The sequence below is a fragment of the Halichoerus grypus genome, chromosome 7, assembly GCF_964656455.1.
Source record: "Halichoerus grypus chromosome 7, mHalGry1.hap1.1, whole genome shotgun sequence".
Lineage (NCBI taxonomy): Eukaryota > Metazoa > Chordata > Mammalia > Carnivora > Phocidae > Halichoerus > Halichoerus grypus.
The window spans coordinates 85,943,519-85,953,036 of NC_135718.1; the positions used below are offsets into that span (position 1 = coordinate 85,943,519).

At 56.2% G+C, this 9,518-nt stretch overlaps 1 long non-coding RNA gene across 1 annotated transcript; it reads left to right on the forward strand.

Annotated features, from left to right (window-relative positions):
- The first annotated feature begins 1,889 nt into the window (after positions 1-1,889).
- Positions 1,890-6,423, forward strand: LOC118552459 (uncharacterized). Its single transcript, XR_013449787.1, has 2 exons — positions 1,890-3,334; positions 3,781-6,423. It is a non-coding gene; the product is annotated as an uncharacterized LOC118552459 (long non-coding RNA).
- Positions 6,424-9,518: the final 3,095 nt, after the last annotated feature.

The window sequence follows — 9,518 nt, forward strand, 5'->3', positions numbered from 1 at the left end:
TCCAGCGGTGTCTGGCCATGAACGTGTACGAGTGTGGACGTGCCGGCGGCCGCGGGGCAGGGTGGGTGGTGACACGGGAGGAGTGGCCTCTCACCGTGCCCTCGGCTCCACGCCACTCCTATGCGTGCGGGCGAGCGCACACACACGCACGCACGCGTGCACGCACAGGACCTTGAGGCCCTGTGGGGGCGTGTTCCGGCCACAGCGGCTGCTTTCTGCCCTGCACACTCAGGACCGCGAGGCTGCAGGGCCTCCCGATCCCGCTGCCCAGAGCCCGGATTCTGCCAGGCCCCTTCCTTCCCCACCCTCGGGGCTCGCAGGACGCCTCTCCTCACCCACTGCCTGCTGTGGGGTTTCTCCTGAAGCTGACCTGAGGCAAGAATGTGGATACACACAGTGTGTGTGGAGGGTGGACCCTGGGGGATGGAGAACGGCATCAGGAAAGGACAGAGGTGGCCTGGGAGCCTGGGTGGACGTGTCTCAGCAGCCCTGCTGTGCGGAGTGCACCTTGGAGCAATTCGCGTAGCCCTACATTTGTTCTGTGTCTTCTTCCGGGTCCACATTTACAAGAACAGAGTTTTTAAAAGTTCCCGTGCAGGGTGAGGGAGCAAGGTGTGCGTTCGTTGACTCCCGTCCGTCCCTGGTTAATGGAGTCTCCTGGGGACACTGCCCATCTGCTGCAGGTGGGGGGACAGAGGAGACACTGGGGCAGACCCGGGAAGGTCCCTGCACGATGGGGACCTGGGCCCCCAGACTGGGTGGGAGGCCGGGCACAGAAGCGATGTCCCCTATGTTTTCATGGGGCCACATGTGTCCTTCTAGCAGAGTGCCCCACAAGCTCGGGTCTGCTTTATCTTCCTCATGCGCACGTCCCTCTCTGAGGCCATCGTACTCATACCTGCCTGCGCAGTTACAGCCCCTCGCGCCCCCCACGCTCCTACTGAAGCACAGTGAGCTCGCCCGCTCATGCCTTTGCTCCCTCACCTTTGGTGACACCAGGCTGCCAAGGGGCTTGGGGATGCAGGGGGCGTGGTGTGAGGTGGACAGTCCCAAAATGGGGTCCTGAGAAGCTGGTTGGCAGTTCTCACCCCTTCTTTTTTTTTTTTTTAAAGATTTTATTTATTTGACAGAGACACAGCAAGAGAGGGAACACAAGCAGAGGGAGTGGGAGAGGGAGAAGCAGGCTTCCCGCCGAGCAGGGAGCCCGATGCGGGGCTCGATCCCAGGACCCTGGGATCACGACCTGAGCCGAAGGCAGATGCTTGACGACTGAGCCCCCCAGACACCCCAGTTCTCACCCCTTCTTGATGAAAAGGGTTGGTCCACGAAATCGTTCAGGGTCAGGGACCGAACGTGTGTGTCCCCAGTGTTCAGGGTTGGAGCCCTTGCCCCATCATGATGGTATCGGGGCCCCAAGGTCGGACCTGTGCCCGAATTAGAGGGGAGCTGCCAGAGCACAGAGAGGAGGCCGTGGGCCCCACGGCGAGGGGGTAGCCGCCTCCAGCCTCAACATGAAGCCTGCCCTGCTGGCACCTTGGTCCCGGATTCCCAGTGACCAGCACGGTGACCAGTAGCCTCTGTCGTTCAAGCCGTCCAGTGTGTGTCTCTCTGCCGTGGCAGGAGTGGACGGAGACGGACCACACAGGGCAGCGCATGCAGGAACGTCCTGGGTGTTTTCACTGACGGCAAAGGAGAGGATTTAAAAAACAAAACAGGGGCACCTGGGGGGCTCAGTCACTGGGCGTCTGCCTTCGGCTCAGGTCATGATCCCAGGGTCCTGGGATCGAGCCCCACATCAGGCTCCCTGCTCCACGGGAGGCCTGTTTCTCCCTCTCCCACTCCCCCTGCTTGTGTTCCCTCTCTCGCTGGGCCTCTGTCAAATAAATAAATAAAATCTTTTTAAAAAGTTAAAAAATTCTTTAAAAAAAAACAAAACAGACAAAGGAGAAACTCCATGGAGCGCGAGTGACTGGCCCGGTGAGCTCTGCTGGCCTCACGTGGCGTCGGGGGTCAAGCTCCAAGAAGGGGATGTCCCAACAATCGGAACGGCCTGCGGAGCTGTGGGTGACTTTCCTGTGGGTGTCACTGCAGGCAGGCGCCTCCGGGTAAGGGATGAGGCAGAGGGATCTGTCCCCTGAGGCCCCTCCGCCTCCTGGACCGAGACCGCCTTCACGGGGATGTGACGCTAACCTCTGATCAGGGACAAGACCACACAACCCATCTGACCAGGGGAAAACTTGGAGACAAATGTTTGAAAAACGTTAACAGTGGCGGTCTTTGAGAACAGGATTATGGATGGTTCGAATACCCTTTTGCACCTTCCCGTCAACTCCTAGGAATTCCTATAGCCACAGAAAAATAAACGGCACGGAGTCGTCCGCGCGGGTATGACAGACGCTCTCCTGCTCCCGAGCTGGTCACTTGACGGGGCCCTGCACTTCCGAGGACTCTCTGGGCCAGAGTCTCTCCTTTGATGAGTCACCGCTCTCTCTGCCTTATTTAAACCCTAGACCTTCGAACTTCCCATAATTGTGCTTTGTTTCCTTGAAGAAAGGGATTTTCAGCGGGTGAGACTTGCCCGGCTGCCCCTCTGGCTGTGGCCAGCTCCTTGCTGAGCAAGGACAAGTGACACCTCCCGCCCAGGAGTCCCGGGAGAACTGAATGGGTTAAAACTCAGCCCTGAGGCCGTCGGAGTGACAAGTGCAGAGGCCTCTGGGGGCGTGGGTGGGGCAGACGCACAAATGTAGGCCCAATGACCCCTCCAACCTGAGCCCGGGAGGCCCCGCGGCAGGCTGGGACTTGGGGTTTACTCAGCGCAGCACCACCAGAGACCGGCCCGAGCCCGGCTCACGGCTGCCAGTCAATAGATATTTGTTGAACAAATGAGTGAAACCTCTCCTCCCAGTTAGGTTTCTGCCCTTCAGTTTGTAATTCCAGGGGACAGTGGCCTCCCGTCCCGAATCAGGAGGACTCCCCGCAGTGAACTTGGCTGATTTTCATTTGCCGCAGGAACCTGTGACGGGCCCCGCAGGTGGAAACCAATTGGAAATCCTTCGCAGTTGGAGACCTGCCGTGATTCCCAAAGCGTCTCCTTCCTTTGAGCTTTGTGACCAGCCAGGCGGAGGCCAGAGGGCTCCTGCTCGATCCGCCCGCCCCAGCCTGCTGAGCTCCTCTGACCTGAAACCGAGGCCCCATGAGGGCCCATGGCAGCAGAGCGAGAGGCCGTGTGGGCTCCGCAAACACCGACGTGGCTGCAGGGGAAGGAAAAGCAGAAAAGCGAGGAGACAAAGGCTTTGTTCACTCGATCTGGAACAACTCCGGCCAAGATCTCATGGTGCGAAGCAGGCAGGCCCGCGTGTGTCCGTGCCACGATCCCCTGAGGGCGAGCGCACCTGCCCAGTGAGGCAGGGCCGGCTGGGGCCTAGCTCTGCCAACCCTGCTGTTGGCCCCTTCTGGGCTTGGGCGCGCCCCGCACACACAACGGAAAGTTGGCTCCGTGACTTAGAGCCTGATCATCACTCTCCCTCAGCCCACTCGGCCGAGCTGTTTTTCCCAAAAGCAACCCCTGAACCTCTGTTTTTGTTGTGAAATAGGTCATAAATACAGGAAAGCATGGAAAATGTATACATGTAGCTTAGAGAATCGTCACAGAAACGGAGCGGGGGTGGGAGGGCACGGGGGACGCCAGTCAAGGGTACAAAGTCTGTGTCGCACCATGAGAACGACGATGGGTTGTGCAGTGCCCGTGCTTAGTAACTATACTGTGCCGTCTGCTTACAGATTCAGAAGGACGGTACGTCTCATATCAAGTGTTCTTATCACAAAGAAGGAAATTAATGAAGAGGGCGGGAGGTGATGACAGACTGGTGGCACTGGCTGTCGCAACGGTTTCGCAGGCGGGTACTGATCTCCAAGCTCATCGAGTCCTACACAGTATGTACAGCTTTCAGGGGCATCTGCGCCTCAACAAGAACGAAGTAGAACACGCACCACAGAAGACCCCCGGGCCGCCCTCCCCAAAAGGGGCCATTATCCCGGCTTCTGTGGATCTTTCTTTTCTTGAAGTTCTTCATGAGAAAGGTTTATTGAGATTTTTGAGGAAAGCAGAAATCAAAATCATTTTGAGGATGGAGGAACACAGTATCTTCTAAATCACTGCAAATGTTCCTTATTTATTCATTCAGGGAATTTCTTCAAACTACTGAGAGAGTGCGAAGCGAGCAGGCAGAGGGAGAGAGAGAATCTCAAGCGGACTCCATGCTCAGTGCAGAGCCCGACGTGGGGCTCGATCTCACGACCCTGAGATCATGACCTGAGCCAAAATCAAGAGTCTGATGCCACCCAGGTGCCCCAAAATCTTTTAATTAGAAAACGTTTTTAAAATCGTAGCTGACATACAATGTTACGTTCCTTTCAGGCGCAGAACACAGATTCGACGATTCTATACATTCCGCAATGCTCCCTTGGCCACGGCACGATGCTGTTACGGTATTACGGAGCGTATTCCCCATGCTGTGTGACGCATCCCCGCGGCTTACTGATAACCGGAAGTGTGTGCTCTTGATCCCCTGCACCCACCATCAGTTTGTTCTCTGCATTTAGGGGTCTGTCTCTGTTTTTTAAGATCCCACATTCGCGCGAAATCATGCGGCCGTTGCCTTTGCCTGACTCACTGCACTTGGTCTTACCTATGTGTGGATCCGCAAAAAACCTATGGTTCTGTTTCCAAAAGGTGAGCAGGTCCAAACCTCACTTTGTAGGGCCCTGATGCCCCATCGGACGCCAGTGCCCACAGGCAGCCAGAGCAGAGCCCGGCTTCAGCCTCCTTGGGGTTCCCCGGGGCCCCTGGAGGTACGTGGCGTGGCACCGTGTGAACTCGGTGCTACCTGTCCGGCCGTGAGATGCTCAGGAGGGAGTGGGCTGCTGGCCTTTCTGCCTCCAGACTCGCACTGGCTGCCAGAGGCTGAAGTCCGTGTGCTCAGGGGCTTGGGAAGCGAGGTGCTCACTGCTCCAGGGGATGGACAGAAGAGGACAGAGAAGTGGGCCAGGCACACGGTGGCCGTTCCGTCTTCATGTTCAAAACACTGCAGGAGGCGGTCGGTTGCTCTGTGGTCATGACCTGTGACGACCTGTGTTCTGAGCCCCTGCTGCAGGCTGGCCGGGCTCCCTCCCCGAGGGCCCCCATCCTGCCTCCTGGGCCGGGCCCTGTGTCACCCATCTCCATTCCTTGGTTTTCTCCCTCATTTTGGTAGAGCACATCCTGATTAGTTTCCTGAAGGGTGAGGGCATAGAAGTAGACAACACTGCTTGAGGGTGGTCGCCTGGGGCTGTCCCAGACCCACTACCCCTCCCCGGGGGCTCCCACAAGAGGGCCTGCCACTGGGCCCGGGGTCGCAGAAGACTAGGAGGGTCAAGTCCGTGCCCGGAAGAACTCAGGTTAGCGCTGGCCTGCTCATGGAAAACCTGCAGCAAGAGGTGAATGGCAACCCCAGGCCCTCTGCATGGGCACCGATGGGGCTGGGCAGGGGGAGGGGGCTGCATCCAGAGTCTTACTGCCTGGAACCAGGACACGAGGCCTAGGTGCCCGCCGCCCTCCACAGGGCATGTGGCCTTAGAGGGTGTGTGAGCTGTTTCTGGGCACTGAGGAGGCCGGGTAGGGAGTCCCCAGCCCTGCTCCCCACCCAGTGCTGCCCCTCTCCCCCTGGCCCTGGCCGAGGGACGTAGCACTCAGGCCAGCTCTGTGACCTGGAGGAGAGGCATTGGAGAGCATCACCTCCCCATCTCAAGGCTGGCGAGCCTCTGTGGTCGCAGGAAAACACGCTGGCCATGTGTTTCCACCCTGGGCACTAGCGTTTGTCCCGCGCAATCCCTTCCCAGGGCTCCCCACCCTTAAACTGCGAGGGTGGGGCTCTAGGGGTCCTCGGTGGGGGGGCATCAGGATCGCCTGGGAGAGTGCGTGAGTGGGGTTCCCTGCGCCCTGCCCTGTGACTCTCATCCAACTCATCGGCGGCGGCGGCCCAGGTGGTATGTTTTTGAAAAGCCCTGGGTGATTCTTGTGTAACCCAGAGTTGAGCAACACTGACGGATGATTCAAAGGCTTTTTATGGTATCACAACCCAGAAAACTGCAGGTAATATTTTCCAAGACGAAATCCACAGGGCGGTGGCGCCGGATGCGCTCAGACCCCCGGGGGCGGCCTCGTGGGGACACAGCCATGTCCTCCAGAGCCTGGAAGACACAAACCGGCTTCTGAGCTGCTGTGGAGGGGAGGCGCCTTCTTCCCGGTCCCTGCAGTTACCACTCGCCCGACACCTCCGATCTCACTGCAGAGGCTGAACAACAGAGTTCCTGCTTCTTCCCTCCTCCCTCTCCATTTAAAAATCACTTAACACACATACAGATTAAATGACACATTGTCTCCCATTCGCTTCCCAGTAATCCAGGGTGGGGAACCGCGGGGGCGGACAGGTGGAGGGAGGCTGGCCGCGAGCTGATGGGCGGAGAGGCCAGGTGCAGGACACTCGGGGAGCCCTTCTGTTTGGACTGGGTGACCCACAAAAATAGCAGCTTGTACATGATTATCCAAGTGCTGTTCTTTTATATAAATATTTTGACAGTTTCTACTATAAGCGGGTCAATCACACATTCAACTATATCCTCACGGTTCCCGTGTTCACCCTTGCGGTTCCGTGTTGCCCTAAGAGCTCGGCCGACAATGAGCTCCTCAGAAAGACCCGACAGCCATTTAAACACTCGACTGTTCTGCACGACCTCAGAGCTTACTGAGTGGCTACTGCCTGAGGCTTCTGATACTAGCTGCTTGAATTCAAAGACATGTTATACATTACTTTTTAATTTTTTTTAAAGATTTATTTGAGAGAGAGAGAGAGGATGAGTGGGGGGGGCTCAGAGGAAAGGGGAGAAGCAGACTCTGCACTGAGCAGGGAGCCTGACATGGGGCTCCACCCCTGAACTCCAGGATCACAACCTGAGCCGAAGGCAGATTCTTAACGGAACGAACCACCCAGGTGCCCCTGTTATCGATTATTTTAAAAAGAATATTATTGTTACAAGTCACACTGGTTCATGAAGGCAGAACATCTTACAGCTCCCAGGAGACATGGCACAGAACTCCACTTCTGACAAAGGCACTAAGATGTAGGACGACACAGGCTTTCGAGTTAAGCCCGTCTTCAGTTTGAATCCCCAGATGCCACTTGTTAGCTGTGTGACCAAGGGCAAATTGCTGGAGCTCTCTGAGCTCGTTTTCTCAAACATAAAAGAAGATACTATATTCCTCAGTTTTGATGTATTAGTGAGATAATGTGTATAGTTCACCTTCCTTGTCATCCCCATATCCCACGCCACTGGACAGAGCTGTGACATTTTGTGTCAAAGCACAGATGCTCCAAACCTGTGCCCTCCGAGGTGTACGACGGAAGTGGAAGCAAATAATTTCATTTTTATTTTTTTATTTGAGAGAGCAAGCGAGAGAGCACAAGCAGGGGGAGGGACAGAGGGAGAGGGAGAAGCAGACTCCCCAACGAGCAGGGAGCCCAACATGGGACTTGATCCCAGGACCCTGGGGTCATGACCTGAGCCAAAGGCAGATGCTTACTGACTGAGCCACCCAGGCGCCCTAATTTCATTTTTAATAAGTGAATCTAAGCTGGACTACGAACTGAGTGTGGCAATTGAGGGCTGGAAAATCTGACTCTAAGTTCTTCGTGAGCTGGGAAAAATCAAGGAGGCAACTGAAAACCAGCAGACACGAAACAGGTGCCCAAAAGTGCCTGTTGAGTTAATCTGCTGATCCCCTTTTCAGACTCGGCCTTTTACCTTGAAACACGAGCTCCCTGCATGCCACAGCTGTTTCCTTCATTCGGTATCTGCACTTCTAAAGCCCCCGGTGACTGGGAAGCTCATTTCGCTTTCCACACTATTAATTCTGAGAAAGTTCAAGCCAGCAAAACTTCCTGGAGTCTCAAAAGAAGACCCACTGTCCACTGACCAGGCTCATTCACAGCCAGCTAGGGTAGGAGAGCAGATGCTCCTGTCTGCGCAAAACAAGGTAATTAGAATTTTGGTATAAAACATATATATATTATCTCTTTTTAAAGCCTTCTGTTTTACAGAATGCTCATGCAGGCCCAACTCTCACCAACAGTTTGTTCTGAGAGCCTTGAGCACACCCAAGGTTCTGCTCGGCCGGGGACAAGTGTTTGGGGAGCCCTTCTGAGCGGCAATAACTCAGCACCAGACGATGTGCCCCCAGAGTCCCGTGGGCTCCTCTTCGGAGCCACCGGGTCCCACTTGGGTAGACACCTCGGGTGGAAACATCAGATCTCCCCAATGTTAATGCTGCTTCCTTTTGGGAAGTCATTCAGCTATGTAACTCAACAGTTACTTTGTTCTTAATCCGAGTCAAGTGCCACAGATGCACGGAGGGGTCGGGATGCTGCGTGGAGAAGGTGGGTCTTGCACTTGGAGCTGATCCAACATGGGCACCACCGGCCAGGTCAGCACGAAACTCAGCCCACGCACGAGCGGAGGAAGGGATTGGGCAAAGCTTCTGGGGAAGTGGTATTTCAGGCCCTGTGCTGGGTGGGACAGGACCCAGGAGGCATTCCAGGGGGCGGGGGCCTCCCCAGCCAAGGCTCAGAGAACAATGAGCTTCCCTGGAATTATAGTACACGTCAGTTGGGGTCAGGCGACAGGTGCTGAGGGTGGGCTGATGTCCCATCACCGGAGGTCCGTGTATAATTAGACTACTGAGTTTGGGCCGAGAAGTGACGCTGCAACCGAAACCAAGCAGAACCAATGAGAGGCTGACGGAGTTCCCGGAGAGACTTTGCTGGGGTTATGCTCCAACTAGAGGGGAGACGCACAGAGGAAAGTGGCCTCAGGCCAAGGCCCCGGGGAGAGGTCAGGGGCAAAGCAGTGACAGCTAAGCATGTGCAGGTGGGATTTATTAGCACCTGCACACCAAAAGGTCACGCTTCTTCATGCGTGGCATGTCTGTTAACATGTTCAATATTTAGCACAATAATGAGCGAAAAAGCCGGCGAGAGGTCAGCGCTGGGGTCCATGGTGGTGCAGACTGGTTGGGTCCGGTCCCTGCCAGCTGCGTCCTCCCCCGGCCCAGAGTCCTAGCCCTTTGCTCTTCCTCATGGGGGCTGGATTTCGCGGTCAGGGTCGAGGGACCCGAGTCCAGTCCCTGCTCTGTCTCAGCGTCACTGATGAGTATTTTGGGAGGGCGGCCCCGGTTTCAGTGCCTGAGAGATTGGAACGGGAGGCCCAGCGGCACACCGCGGTAGAAGAGGAAAGGTAATGGCAGCGCGAGGCGGCGCCCATGAGGACGAGGGAAGGGAAGCTTACAGAAACAGGGTTAACAAAGGCCTGACTGCGTTCAGACTGAAGATGCCTTCAGGGTCTGAGCGGGGGAGACCAGGACGCAGGAGGAAGAGCAGGTGTTGGCGCGGAGGGAAGAGAAGCTGACGACCTCTGTTGGGATTTCT